Genomic DNA, 14301 nt, shown 5'->3' on the forward strand with positions numbered 1-14301 from the left:
ATGTCAAAACCCATTATTTTAAATGAATACACATAGAAGAGTTTGCAGCCATCTTTTGCTTGCTGGGGGCATAAAACATAACTTACACCGCTATACCATTACTTCATACAGTAACTTGGCTTTTCTGGGTAGATTAATCTCTTTTCTCTAAATGTTAGCCTCTTGTTTCATTTCACTGCTCACTAAGACCAAATACCTGCTTTCTCCCCAACTTAAAGAGCTCCTAAAACCCCTCTGCCCCTACAGAACATTGCCTGACTTATAGGAGTAAGATGATAAATCTCTTTCCCCTTCAGTTTCAACAAGCTACTTACACAACACAAACACACAGCACACCAAAGCTTGTAGGTCAATGTTTACATTACATCCTAGCGAATGATTTTTTGCAGTGTGCACAGTTTAAAATGTAGGCTTCTTGCCAGGGCAGGAGTTTCATCTGCTTAATTGTTTCCTAGGCTCATACTTGACCATAGATGGGGGTGGCAGTAGTGCTTCTGGAATATTTTGTGCTGCCTATCACCCAAAAAGTGAGGGCTGGGGAGAAGAAGACCAGAGAGGTGTTTCATCCTTCATATCTCAAGAAGTGAGTCTGACAACAACCATGAGACAGACCCCAGAAGAAAGAGGACAGCCAGGTGAGGGATGTCTCAATCACCAAGACACAGCACCTTTAAAGGAGCCACCATCTGGGTTAAAGGACATCAAGTGTCACAAAGGGGAAGAGAAGTTGTGGCAGATACACCTCACAATTATATGTGAAAAAAAGCCTTCACTCGATCCCAACCCTAAATTATATAAATTCTGGCACCCAGGCTGAGCACTCTGCCTTACCACACTTCAGGACAGTTCTGGGTCTTTCCATCAGAACTGAATAACCTGTATTGGTGTCTGATGTAGAAAGTTAAAATGACTATTTTATTTTTATTTTGGGGGCCTCACCACTCGGCTTGTGGGATCCTAGTTCCCTGAGCTGGGATTGAACACAGGCCCCCTGCAGTGGAAGCACAGGGTCCGAACCACTGGACTGCCAGGGAATTCCCTAGAAGGACTGTTTTTAAATTTTATTTTTATTGAAGTATAGTTGATTTACAATGTTGTGTTAATCTCTGCTATACAGCAAAGTGACTCAGTTGTACACATATATACATTCTTTTTTATATTCTTTTCCATTATGGTTTATCCCAGGATATTGAATATAGTTCCCTGTGCTATACAGTAGGACCTTGTTGCTTATTCATTCTGTATGTAATAGTTTGCACCTACTAACCCCAAACTCCCAGTCCATCCCTCCCTCACCTCCCCTCCCCTTTGGTAACCACGAGTCTGTTCTCTATGTCTGTGAGTCTCTTTCTGTTTCATAGATAGGTTCATTTGTGTCATATTTTAGATTTCACATATAAGTGATATAATATGGTATTTGTCTTTCTCTTTCTGACTTACTTCACTTAGTATGATAGTCTCTAGTTGCATCCACATTGCTGCAAATGGCATTGTTTCATTCTTTTTTATGGCTGTATAATATTCCATTGTATACTGTACCACATCTTTATCCATTCATCTAACGATGGACATTTACGTTGTTTCCATGTCTTGGCTATTGTGAATAGTGCTGCTACAAACATAGGGGTGCATGTATATTTTTGAATTATAGTTTTGTCTGGATATATGCCCTGAAATGGGATTGCTGGATCATATGATAAGAGAACTATTTGAAAACTCAGAACCATATAGAATCCACCTTAAGGAAAGCACACAGAAGTAACATCATCTAAGACAATGATTTTCAAGTTTGGCTACACATTGGAATCACCAAAATACTAAATATACCCTGGAGGTTTGGTCTGGGATCTGGCCTGGGCATCAGGATTAAGAGCTCCCTTCATGGTTCTGAAGTGTAGTTGAGAAACACTAATCTATACAGTAAATAGCCTGAGCACCAATCAACAAGGGCAGTAGGGAAGGGTGTGCACTGTGCCCCAGGCTTTTCTATGACTTGACTCTAGAGGTGAATTGACAATACAATAAAACACTGGCTCCTGGCACTGGCCCCTCAAGCCTATATACATATATTTACAGAGCGTTTATCATGTGCAAAGTTCTAAGTCAATTCTCAAAAGGAATCAGGTTATATTCTTCTTAAAGAATCAAAACCCTTCCCTGAAAGCACCTTCCTACTGTCTCCTGTAACTTGCTGCCCCAATTCTTTTCCTCAAGGGGTGGCTAACTAATTATTACCATGGCAATTTTTCTCTTTCCTAAGAAGGTTAATTAAAAATAAAGCAGCCTTCTACATCTGTGACTCTATTTCTGCTTTGCAAATAAGTTCATCTCTACTATTTTTCTAGATTCCACATATAAGCAATATTATACAATATTTGTTTTTCTCTTTCTGACTTACTGTAGAGAACAGGCTTATGGTTACCAAGGGGGGAAGGAGGGGGAGTGGCATGAATTGGGAGATTGGGACTGACACATATACACTACTAGATATAAAATAGATAACTAATGAGGACCTATGGTATAGCACAGGGAACTCCATTCAGTGCTCTGTGGTGACCTAAATGGGAAGGAAATCTAAAAAAGAGTGGATCTGTATATCCGTATGACTGATTCACTTTGCTGTACAGCAAGAAACTAACATAACATTGTAAAACAACTATACTCCAATAAAAAATAATTTTTTAAAAAAGCAGCCTTTACAGGCTAGGACTACTTTGTTTGAAATTGTTAGAAATAAAGGATAGGATGGAGATATAGAAATGTATTTTTCCATGTTTCATGATGAAGTGAAACTGCAAAGAAATCAACAGGTCAAAAAGCACCTCAAGGTACTGACTACATACACTCACCCATCTGGTTTTCTAGGAGCTGGAGTCTCACCAAAAGAGAAAGGATAATGGATAGAAAGGAAGAAAATTGAAGTATAACAAGGACAGTGGTAGAGAAAGCAAGAAACTAAATGAAAGATAGAGTGGAGGATGGAGAAGGGTAAAAGCGAAGAGGAAAGTGGATCACTTCATTGCACAGGAAGTCCTGATTTCCTGGGTTCATTGGTGCCAGCAAAAGGTGTCTCCTGGCAGGTCCACTTAGAATGGAACCATAATTTAATAGTAAATAGTTCAAAAAGGTTTGTTTACAACTATTTTTCAAATGAAAATAAAAATTATGAAGACAACTTTATTTTATTTTGTAAGTAACAAAATATATTTTATAATTCCTTCAGTTACTTAGAATCAAGAGTGAATCAAATTTTGATTTTTCTTGTTGTAATTTCCCCAATAAAATTGTAAGAGAGCATAGCATACCCATCATTTCACATTTCACTTCAGTAGCACAATACTACTTGGAAAACATTTGAAGTTTTTTTTCACTTGGTTTTTCCAATGGTCTCACTAAAGCCTTTGATATTCACATTCTGTTTCGTATCCTCTTTCTCCTTGATTTCTCTTCTCTAGTTGTTAACTGAACTCTATCAGATCCTTATATATTGGATAGTGGCTGAAAATGTGATTTATGTAGTTCATCAATATTACTTTCATTGATTTCATAAATTTCTACATCTTTTGAAAGATATGTAAATTTTTTTGCAATTAATTTGTATTATATTGTATCATATTATTGACTTTTAATAATATTTGATAGAGACAGTGATGAGGGTATTGACACAATGGGCCAATATAAATGTTCCACTAACCCAGGAAAGATAGTTGGATGGGGACTAATTATATAAGTGATTAGTTCAGAAATAGATATTTCTAAATAACAACCACTTTTCCCTAAACTGCCTGATAACTTCAGAACTTGGATACAAATAATCAGATAATGAGGTCCTCTTGCGTAAAAGCCAGGTTTCAGGGTGAATCCAGATATTTTGCTTTCTTACTTTTTCTCCCACCCCAAAGAAGTTTACTGGTTACCTTGGGAGGCAAGAATCTCAAATCAAATAACAAGTGGTTTCTGTTATATTCTCCCATAGCTTAATTCTGGAGTAATTAGAAGTGAGTCATTTTATAAGAAATTATCTAATAGATGCCAAAAATTTAATTTCTAAAGGGGCACCTTTAGAAATTAAGAGCTGAAATCAAAAGCCGAAAAACTATACTCATGCTTGAGTGTACTTTACAGAAGTTATTAATAACCAGAGTCATAAATAGCTAGGTATAAAAGTAATTGCTGGCACCTGCATGATTAAATGACTTGAAATCCACCACTGAAGTGGTTCTTCATACTCAGTAGAAGTTATCTTACATGACTTAAGAGCAGTACAATAAAGGGTCCTAAACACCATGGAAGCTGGACCAGAAGACATCCAAGAGAAGCCTGCTGTTTATATCATTACCTGTTCCTATTACGAGGAATATATTATTTGCTTCAGTAAAGGCATGTGCCATGCATGTAGTTTTCTATAATTTTTAATCGGAACAATCTTCTTAGGAAAGGGACAGAGAGAAGGAAAATGCATATTAATGCCCTCCCTTCAACTGAACCCTCTCAATATTTTAATTCTGAAGTCCACATAGGTAAATGTGCACATATGAATGAGCAGGGTAAACAGTATTCTGAGTTTGTTACCTCGAAGCCTGATATTGAGTCTCAAAAGCTAAGGAAATCTCAAGTTACTTCAAATCAATTAACAATACAGAAAATGACCTAGAATAAATCAAAAAATCTCAGAGTAAGGCAGATATCAGCCAGGATTTGCAAAAGGAATCTCACCTGCTCAAAGCACCTCTGCTTAAAAAAAAAAAAAAAACAAATAGGCAAGCTATATCAGTAAACTTACAATTCAGAAAGCAGAGAAATATATAGATCAAAAATTCAATTGGCAGAGAAGTATTGATTATCAAAGTATTGTTTTAATAAAAGGAATAATAAACACTGGAGAAAACATGAGAAAGAGAAGAAAATTTCTGGCAACTTTGTTTACATCTCTCTTCAGGTAACAATGAAGCAGAGTCTTTTTTTTTTTTTTTTTTTTTTTTTTTAAGCAGAGTCTTTTAAGCCAGAAGATTGCAATATTCCTTTCCATCGTGGAATCCTGAATCAAGTTTCTAGCTTCAAGAACCAGAAATAAGTGGCAATATGGTCAATTTGTGTAATCGGCCAATGCAGAGACCAGTCAACGCTGAAGGAAAATCATCCTGGGAAGCTTATTATGCCCAATTTAAAATAATAAGCCAAATGAACCATTGGACTGAGGAACAGAAAGCACTATTTCTTGCTGCCAGTCTAAAGGGAACTGCTCTTATTGTGCTAAGCAATTTGTCAGAAAAAGACAGAAAGAGGTCTCTAGTATTATTAGCACATTAACCAGACTTGTTATAGTCCAACACAAGGCAGGATTGGCCAGAGTGAAATTCAAGAATTCTGTAAGAAAAAGTGGTTCGTCACTAACCAGATTGACTTGAGGTACTGAATAATGATTGCATCAAATCTATCCAGATGCCCTGAGGACCTGAATAGTATCCGAACTCCATTTTCTGAAGCATTTTACAAGTCATCAAGTGGAAATAAAGCTACACTATTTTTATTTTAAATTCAATATTATAAGCCCTCTGTAAAAGGCTTATTATTTAGCAATCTTCCTGATAAATCTTCAGAGAAAACATTGCTTTAAATAAAATTAGTATAGAATAGTAAGATTACAGACATCAAAGATTTATGCTAATGCAAATGTTGACCAAGATCAACCTGTTTCAATGGTTCTTAAACATTTACTCTTAGAAGAACCATCTGGAAGGCTTGCTAAAAATATAGATTCTCCTGCCCAATCTGTGAAGATTCTGACTCAATAGCTCTGTGATGGGGCCTAGAAATCTGTAATTAACCATCTTCTCTGGTAACTCTGGTGTATGTCAGAGTTTGCGAGCAACACTCCTGTGTATATAGTAGTGACAGTAGTAACCTTTATGCAGTTTTCATACTAAAAGTGTTCAATATTTTCCATGGAAAATATAACATATATTTTATTGATGTGATGATAAAAAATGGAAAAAATAATATGATCAAAAAGATATATGACCCCCACAAAGGCAATTTCATGGACAAACATTAAACAAGAATTGAATAAACAGGATACATGCCACACTGCTAATTGGAGAGATGTAATATTATAAAAACCTCTTGCAAAATTGCCAGAGCCATGAGATCATGTGTGAAAGACACGTGGGGCAGAGCAGGCCCAGTAGACTTACAAACATGTGAGGCAGAGAAAAAAAGTTTATTGTTGAATGCTACTGAGATTTTGTTTTGTTACAAAGTAATAGCTAATAAATACCCTTCCACTTAAAAAAATTACATCTTTTCAAATACATGGCTGAATTCACAAGTAAGGGAAATTCAAGGGGCCACAACTGAGAAGGAAATAAAACTCAAGTGGTAGCTGTGAGCTGTATACTTAACCTTGATGCTTTTCCCTGTAAATATATTATACTTCAATTTAAAAGTATATCAAAGGTCATAAACTTGAAAGTTAAAGAAATTGAACTAGCTATTTAAAATTTACTTACACAAAAAAACAAATTCAGACAAAGTTCTACCAAATAAAGACATAATCACATTCCTACCCATAATAAAAAAAGAGAAAAAGTATCCCAACTTATTTTATAAGTCTAATATTACTTTAGTACCAGAAGTAGACAAGGAGAGTATGATATGGGAAATATATGTCTGTCTTACTGTTTAACATAGATGGAAAAAATCTAAATAAAACTGTAGCATACTAAATGCTGGGGAGAAATGAACAATATAAACTAGTTTATCCCAAAATGCAAGCATGAGTTTTTTGTGTTTTTTTGTTTTTTGCGGTACGCGGGCCTCTTACTGTTGTGGCCTCTCCCGCTGCGGACCACAGGCTCCGGACGTGCAGGCTCAGTGGCCATGGCTCACGGGCCCAGCTGCTCTGTGGCATGTGGGATCCTCCCGGACCCGGGCATGAACCCTTGTCCCCTGCATCGGCAGGCGGACTCTCAACCGCTGTGCCACCAGGGAAGCCCTGCAAGCATGATTTAACATTTGAAAATCTATTAATGTGTTTCACTAAACTAACAGAATAGAGTCCTAAAAATCTGCATAGAAATCCTCTTCCATCTTTGGGTAAATACCAATCTGTTCTTATTTAAAAGATTTGAATTCTCAAGGCGAGGTATATAACAAATTAAGAATACCAGAAAGCTATAAACTGAACAATTCCCAGAACTCTCAAAGGATTAGGAGACAATTGAGTTCTAAACAGTCAGAATGGAGAGGCCTTTTTGAACATCCAGGACATTCATTAGAGACTCCAAAAGGATCGTTTCTTAGCAGTAGGGTTAAATTGGCCCTAAAGAAAGGGATACTCTTGAGCTACCCTAACAAAGCTTAAAAGCAAGACTCAAGAGGCTCAAGCTGGCCTACAAATAACGACTTGCCAAAATAAACTCATCATTCTTTAAAGAAAAACAACAAAGTTCAGATGTTCAACAGTATAACAGTTGCAATATCTAGCATCCAATAGTCAAAGAAAAACTAGACATGCAAAGAAGTAGAAAAAATATGTCACAAAATAAGGAGATCATGAATTCTGTAAAAACAATCCAGATGTGACAGAGAAGAAGGAATAAGCAAAATGACCTAAAAACAGCTATTCTACATATGTTCAAGGATTTAAAAGAAAACATGAACATAATAAGAGGATAAAATATTTTTAATTAGTAGAAAACTTCTAGAGCTGAGAAATGAAATAAATGAAAAATTCACTTCATGAACTTAATAGTGGATTACACACTCTAGAAGAAAACATCAGTAAACTTGAAAGAAAGAATAGACATTATTCATACTAAAGCACAGAGGAAAATATGGTGAAAATTAAACAGAGCTTCAATAACCTATCATACAATTTAAAAGTCTAACATATGGGTAATTGAAGATCTTGAAAAGGAAAAAGTGGAGAAGCAGAAGAAATACTTGGCTGAAAATGTCCCAATGTTGATGAAAGGTGTAAACACATAAAAAATTACACAAAGGGGCTTCCCTGGTGGCGCAGTGGTTGAGAGTCCGCCTGCCGAGGCAGGGGCCATGGGTTCATGCCCCGGTCCGGGAAGATCCCACATGCTGCGGAGTGGCTGGGCCCATGAGCCATGGCCGCTGAGCCTGTGCGTCCAGAGCCTGTGCTCCACAATGGAAGAGGCCACAACAGTGAGAGGCCCGTGTACCCCCACCCAAAAAAAAAAAATTACACCAAGGCATATTATGATGTTGAACTGAAGTCTGTTTCACATGATTGTTTACATGCTCCTGCTCTGGACTTAAAATTAGGGCCAGATGTCCACAAAAAGTCTTGTACACAAATGTTCATTGCAACTTTATTCTTATTAGCTCCAAACTGGAAACATTCAAATTTCCATCAAAGCTAAATGGGCAAACAAATTGTGGTATATCTATTCAATGAATACTACTCAGCAATAAAAAGAAACAAGCTACCCATACAACCAATAACATGGATAAATCTCAAAAACATATTGCTGGGCTTCCCTGGTGGCGCAGTGGTTGAGAATCCGCCTGACAATGCAGGGAACACGGGTTCGTGCCCTGGTCCGGGAAGATCCCACATGCCGCAGAGTGGCTGGGCCCGTGAGCCATGGCCGCTGAGCCTGCGCGTCCGGAGCCTGTGCTCCGCAACGGGAGAGGCTGCGACAGTGAGAGGCCTATGTACCACACACACACAAAAAACAAACAAAAAAAACATATTGCTAAGCAAAGAAGCCAGAAATGAAAGAATGCATACTGTATGATTCCATTTGTATGAAAATCTAGAAGAAATGTAAATGTTGCTTAATAGATCAATTCATTGGATAAGTACATGGAAGGTAATATTCTGAAATAGTCTGCTTTTTCTTTTGTCTTTCTAAGTTCATAATCTCCTCCCTGGTTGGCCTAAGGACACTTCTGGTGTGGAGAAAGGGAGGAAGTCACATGGTTGTACAAGAGAATTAGGATTATTACAAAAGGACCCAAAATGTTCAGATTCTGACATTTCAAATGTAATTTTGTATCATTAAAATATCATATCAAAATATAAATATAACTGTCTTACAATGGTTTATAAACAAGCCATTGTCTTGAAAGAATGTCTAAGTTATTCTTTCTTCTTCCTTAAGATTTTAGGACCAAGCCTACAGGATCTGCTCAAGTTGTTCTTTGAGTTTTTCCTAGAGGGCATTCCTTCTGCTTGTTAGGATTTCTGGTAGAAGGGAGATAACACAGAGTGAAAGGGGGCAACCCTAAAAGAGCATTAGGGAGAAATGAGGAAGATGGAGAGGGAGGGGGAGTCAGAAAAGGAAGATACCACAATGTTCACTTTCTCTGCGCTCCACCCCCCAACTTGAAGGTGATTCCTTTGGAGAAAGATGTCTTCGGGTATATTCTACAGATAAATTGAGGAAAACACCAAGAGGAGAATGGTTCTATGCCAACATGGGATAATAATTTTGAGTGCAGAATGGTGTGGTTAGGCAGCCAGATGGTTTTGTTTGCAGTCCTGAGCCTCCCTCAGTTCCAGAGTGGTATGAATACAGTGAGCCTTCCTAGGGTACATCCTGGAAAAGATGGTGTGACTCTACAACAAAGGCTGACCATCTGGCCCTAGATATAGTGCATGGCAGTGCCTGAGGTGGGTCAGCAAGAGTTGACAGAAGACCAAGTAAGCCAGAAAGCACCTCTGGACCCAAGCAAATTAGAGATACCCCAGACTATGTGTTATACCAGCTACAGACTTTAGCCACAAAAGTTCATGGTGAGTAGCAGTCTAGAGAGACAAGTAACATTACTCCAAAAATCAATGGAATCAAAGAGTTCTTCTCTCCTACCCAAGTTCAAGAATGTCTCTTCCCTAAAACTGAGACACCATCTTGGAGAGGAAATTGACAGAAGGATGGGATACTGAAATTCTTGAGATGCTGAGTATTTTTTCCAGAGATTAAGAGCTATCTAAAGGTACTTTAAAATTAATGGGTCAAATTAAAAACTAACCAGAATATGCTTCAAATTAGTATGAAGAGAGCCAAAATAAGAAAACTATATTTTATCTGCCCATCTGAGTTTTATTCTGTCCCAGTATTAAGATAAATCTGGAAATTATTGTTTGCAGAGAGTAGACAATGAAACTTTGGAAAATCATGCAGCCTTGGTAGAGTAAACAAGAACTTTAATCAAAATTATAATTTGAGAATAAGGAGGTACTGCTTAAATTTTGGACAAATTCAGTTTGGGGATAAATAAGAGGAAATAGAAATTTTATATGAATCATTACCCTAAGTTGTGGTAAAGGCTGAAAATATAATAGTTCGAAGAAAAATTTAGATAAATTAGCAGATTCAATAAAGCCAAAATATATTAATTAAAAAAAAACAAAGGACTTTGGGAGGTATGCTTTTCAAACAAGCATAATTTATTACTACTGCAGAGAATAACATCAAGCTGGGTTGGCCATTGGTATAATCCAGAGTAGACCCAAAACCACTAACCAGAATAGTGGTTCTCATGTTTGGTCCATCAATATATATTACAGTATAATATAGTATATCAATAAACACAACATTTTTTAAAGTCCTGAATAGATATGTCATTGATATATATGTACCAACCTGAAAGGTTAGGGCCAGTTTGAAATGGTTGCTTAGAAGACATAAGTTTGAAACAACCTTGAAAGAAGTAAAACAAATAGATGCACACAGAGAGAAGTAAGATCTGAAAGGCAGATATTTGTGAGATGTGAGTGAGGAAAAAGAGAAGATTAACAACAAAAATAATGTTGAGGCAGTTTTAAAAGGTTATTGATTACAAAATAATAAGAGCAAAACCTTGATATAGTGCTATGTATTGGTCTAAGCAGTCTACATATAGCAATTCATTTCAGCCTCCCCAAAGCTCTTTGAAGTAGCTGCTAGTATTATATTATCTGCATCCTCATTTTATAGATAAGGAAACTGAATCATAGAGAGGTTATAAAACTTGCCCAAGGTCGTACATAAGAGCCAGGATTCCAACACAGGCTCACCAGCTCCTGAGTACATGTTTTTAACTTCTACACTATTCTACAATTCTACAGACTAAAAAGAATTTGGATTTTTAGTGAAGAAGGAATTTAGATTTGGGAGCAGTAAGGACTCACAACAAATTTTGACAACTTTATGCCCAAATGTGAGAGTAATTTTATTTTCTTTCTGTTTGGAGAAATAAGCACCCCAGATCCACTTTGACCCCCTAAATTAATGAGGAAGCACTCCCATTTTAGGAATTGATGTAACAGATATAGCATACATGTGCATGAAGCCATATGTACAAGCATATTTGTTGCTTTGTTGGTGCTTACGAAAGATAGGAAATCAATCTAAATGTTTAGCAATAGAAGAGTAATTAAATAAACTACACTTCATCCATGCAATGATTGCCTCCTTCAGAATAAGGGGAGAGATCTGTAGGTACTGATAAGTGGAATGATCTCCCTGATATATTGTTCACTGTAAAAAGCAAGGAACAGGGGGCTTCCCTGGTGGTGCAGTGGTTGAGAATCCACCTGCGGATGCAGGGGACACGGGTTCGTGCCCCGGTCTGGGAAGATCCCGCATGCCGCGGAGCGGCTGGGCCCGTGAGCCATGGCCGCTGAGCCTGCGCGTCCGGAGCCTGTGCTCCGCAACGGGAGGGGCCACGACAGTGAGAGGCCCGCGTACCACAAAAAAAAAAAAAAAAAAAAAAGCAAGGAACAGGAGAGTGAATGGCAGATTTCTTCCAGTTGCTCATCCTGACCCACTCTTTACTCTTCCTTGCTCTGCTCCTTGTCCTGGGAGACTTACCTCTAGGATTACATCACTGGGCTCCTCTGTCCTCTGGCTGCTTTGCATTTGGCCAATGGAGAACCCCAACATGGGACCAAAGGGAAGAAAATGAGGTCCGAGTATTCATTTCCTCCTTGCCTTGGGCTAGCTAAGTCACTGCTCCTTCCCTTACCTGATTTCTTCCATCCAAGTTCGGGAAACCACTCACTTCCCTCCTTTCTTTGAGCCTAGGGAATGTAACAGCTCCACTGTTACCGTCCTGGGTTACTGAGCTGTCTCCTTGTGGTTCCCTTATATTATAACCTGTATATTTGGTGAGAATTTCTTTGTAAAGAAACTATCCTCTTATTTTCTAAATTTGAGCATGCACTTTGTTTCTTGTTATGACCCAAATATGCTATCATGTTAATAAGAAAAAAGAGATTGCGGTGTTGTGCGCAGCGCTGGGAGCTCTGGTTTGAGGTGTCGGAGCAAGGCCTCAGCCCACGGCCCCCTACGAGCAAGTGAAACTAGACAAAACACAAAGGAAAAGGAAAAAAAAGATGGCGGAAGAGTAAGACGCGGGGATCACCTTCCTCCTCACAGATACATCAGAAATACATCTACACGTGGAACTTCTCCTATAGAACACCCACCGAACGCTGGCAGAAGACCTCAGACCTCCCACAAGGCAAGAAACTCCCCCACGTACCTGGGTAGGGCAAAAGAAAAAAGAATAAACAGAGACAAAAGAATAGGGACGGGACCTGCACCAGTGGGAGGGAGCCGTGAAGGAGAAAAGGTTCCCACAAACTAGAAGCCCCTTCGCGGGCGGAGACTGCGGGTGGCGGAGGGGGAAGCTCCGGAGCCGCGGAGGAAAGCGCAGCAACAGGGTGCGGAGGGCAAAGCGGTGAGATTCCCGAACGGAGGATCGGTGCCGACCAGCACTCACCAGCCCGAGAGGCTTGTCTGCTCAGCCGCCGGGGCGGGCGGCGCTGGGAACTGAGCCTCGGGCGGATCCCAGGGAAAGGTCTGGAGTTGGCAGAGTGAAAACAGCCTGAAGGGGTTAGTGCACCACAGCTAGCCGGGAGGGAGTCCGGTTGAAGTCTGGAGCTGCCGAAGACGCAAGAGACCTTTTCTTCCCTCTACCTCCTGCTGAGGTAGAGGGGTTTAAGCGCGCCGCTTAAAGGAGCTCCAGAAACGGGTGCGGAGCTGCCAAAGAGACAAGAGACTTTTTCTTACCTCTTCGCTTCCTGAGGCGCGAGGAAAGGGAATTAAGGGCACCACATAAAGAAGCTCCAGAAACGGGCACGAGCCGCGGCTGTCGGCACGGACAACAGAGACGGGTGTGGGACGCTAGGGTTGCTACTGCCGCCACCAAGAGGCCTATGTGCGAGCACAGGTCACTCTCCACACTGGCCCTCCCGGGAGCCTGTGCAGCCCGCCACCGCCAGAGTCCCGGGATCCTGGGATTGCTTCCCCGGGAAAACGCGCAGTGCACCTTGGGCCGGTGCAGCGTCACGTCACGCCGGCCTCTGCCGCCGCGGACTCGCCCCACATCCGTGCCCCGCCCACCCCGCCTGAGTGAGCCAGAGACCACGAATCAGCTACTCCGTTAACGCTGCTCCTTTGACCCCGCCCTGTCAGAGCAAAGGGCAGACGCCCTCGGACGACCTGCGCGCAGAGGCGGGGCCAGGTCCAGGGCTGAGCCCCAGCCAAGGAAACAGCGGGTTAAAGCTCCACAGTCAGCTTGAAGTGCCCTGCATCTGTGGAAAACCTGAATAGACAGCGAAATATCCCAGGTTGAGGAGGTGGACTTTGGGAGCAAGATATAATATTATTTTCCCCTTTTTTCTTTTTGTGAGTGTGTATGTGGGTGCTGCTGTGTGAGATTTTGTCTGTGTAGCTTTGTTTTCACCATTTGTCCTGGGGTTAGACCGACTCTTTCTTTTTTTTTTTTTCTTTTTTTTCTTTAATAGAAATTTTTCTTCTTAATAATTATTTTTTTATTTTAATAACTGTATTTTACCCTACTTTATTTTGTCTTCTCCCCTTTCTTTCTTCCTTTCTTCCCTCCTTTCTTTCCTATTTCCCTCCTTCCTTCCTTCCTCCCTTCATTCCTTTATTCCCTCCTTCCTTCCTCCCTTCCTTTCTTCCTCCCTCCCTTCCTTTCTTTATTCCCTCCTTCCTTCCTCCCTTCCTTTCTTCCTCCCTCCCTTCCTTTCTTCCTTCCTTCCCTCCCTTCCTCCTTCCTTCCTTCCTTTCTTGCCTTTCTATTTTTTTCTCCCTTTTGTTTTGAGCCGTGTGGATTAAAGGCTCTTGGCACTTCAGCCAGTTGTCAAGGCTGTGTCTCTGAGGTGGGAGAACTAACCTCAGGACACTGGTCCACAAGAGACCTCTCAGCTCCACGTAATATCAAATGGCGAAAATCTCCCAGAGATCTCCATCTCATCACCAAGACCCAGCCTCACTCAAGGACCAGCAACAAACAGTGCTGGACACCCTATAC

Source organism: Kogia breviceps, chromosome 3 (assembly GCF_026419965.1).
Source record: "Kogia breviceps isolate mKogBre1 chromosome 3, mKogBre1 haplotype 1, whole genome shotgun sequence".
Classification (NCBI taxonomy): Eukaryota; Metazoa; Chordata; class Mammalia; order Artiodactyla; family Physeteridae; genus Kogia; species Kogia breviceps.